The sequence below is a fragment of the Chiloscyllium plagiosum genome, unplaced genomic scaffold (genome assembly GCF_004010195.1).
Source record: "Chiloscyllium plagiosum isolate BGI_BamShark_2017 unplaced genomic scaffold, ASM401019v2 scaf_95600, whole genome shotgun sequence".
NCBI lineage: Eukaryota > Metazoa > Chordata > Chondrichthyes > Orectolobiformes > Hemiscylliidae > Chiloscyllium > Chiloscyllium plagiosum.
In genome coordinates this window covers 696-2,232 of record NW_025178920.1, presented here as the reverse complement: position 1 = coordinate 2,232, position 1,537 = coordinate 696, and the positions used below count along the sequence as shown (strand labels likewise).

Sequence of the window (1,537 nt, the reverse complement as noted above, 5' to 3'; positions counted from 1 at the left end):
TTATGAAGGTTAACATAAAACAAATAGCTGCAGAGCTGGAAATCTGAGCCAAAAACGAAAATTGTTTGCGGAACGCAGCAAGACTGGCAACAGAAACGTCGACTTTCCTGCTCATCGGATGCTACCTGACCTGCTGTGCTTTTCCAGTATCACTCTGATCTAAAATCAGGTTTCCAGCATCTGTAGTCCTCACTTTTACCTAGTTCCTTCAGTGTCGCTGGTTCCCAATTCAAGTACTCCATCTCTAGCGGTTTCATGTCTGTACCTCCGTGCTGAGGATTTGAAGAGTGAAGAACTTAATCTTTGTCTTTTATTGGGAACCATCTTTTTCATTGTAACCATCAGGAAAGAACATTTCGTTCGCCAGAAAAAGAAATGAATATGTCACTATTTGTTTGCTTCAGGTCCAAGAATACTCAGACCAATAGCTCCCTTGCTTGCCTCTGCTGGTCATGTTCGCAAAGAGATCTAGCAAATTGCCAAGTGCAATTTTCCTTTCAATAAATAATTTTGACTCAGTTTGGCTGCAAATATCTTTTCCTACCTTTGTGCTTTTCTTCTTTTACATTGGTGTCTCGCACCTTACAAATGACAGCAAAGGTATGAAAGGAGATGGAAGCATTCAGCTCATCAAGTCAGCGAGAGCTTTCAATGAGATCACGGCTGATTTAGTCAATTCTCAAGCCTACTGCGCTGTCTGTAGTCATGGCCGAGTGGTTAAGGCGATGGATTAGAAATCCATTGGGGTTTCCCCACGTAGGTTCGGATCCTGCTGACTACGTACGATTACTTTCCTGCTGGAATAATTTTCGAACAAAGTTCAAAAAAGCTATTTTGCAAACCAGGCCAGTAATTTGATTAGACTTGGGAAACTCGAGTTCTTCATCAGAAACGTTCCATATTTAAATCATTATCTCTGTTTCTCTTTCCAGATACACTGATCGACACAACGGGTTTCTGCAGTTTTTATTGAACGACCTAAGCAGAAGTGCTGCTTTTCATTAGATTCCTTTAATCCCTGTCCTCTGTTCTCTGACTCGGGTCAGTGGCAACACTTCCTCCTGCTCGTCAAAGTGCTCATTCCCCACCGCTCCCTCTCCGGTCATTACAAACAACCGCAGGAAATTGCCACTTAAACATCTTTGTTCCAAAGTGAAACTCACCGGCCTCGGGAATCTCTCCACCAAACGGGACTTCTTCTCCCTGGACATGGTGCAAGCCAGAGGATTGTGAAGCGATACTGTGAAAATATTTTCAGTTCGCAGTTGGAAAAATGTTTAAGAAGCAAACCATATAATTTAGGCTGCAGCTTTGGAAGTCTTGAGAAACTCTTTGGGAAATGGAATCAGAGGAGGATGAAGAAGTGTCAACTGTCGGACCGAGTCGAGGACGGGACATTGACTCTGATGTTCTCGGGACAGGAACTGATCTGAGACATTGAAAGAATTCTCGCTCACGTACGTGAGGAATGCAAACTTCATCTGGACTCTGGGACAATGAAAAACTCTGGAACACTCAAGAAAAAATCCAAATATTG

General features: G+C 42.9%; 1 non-coding gene across 1 annotated transcript; it reads left to right on the top strand.

The window, feature by feature from the left end:
* Positions 1 to 699: 699 nt before the first annotated feature.
* trnas-aga lies at positions 700 to 781 on the top strand. Its single transcript has one exon. It is a non-coding gene; the product is annotated as a tRNA-Ser (tRNA).
* The last annotated feature ends 756 nt before the right edge of the window (positions 782 to 1,537 follow it).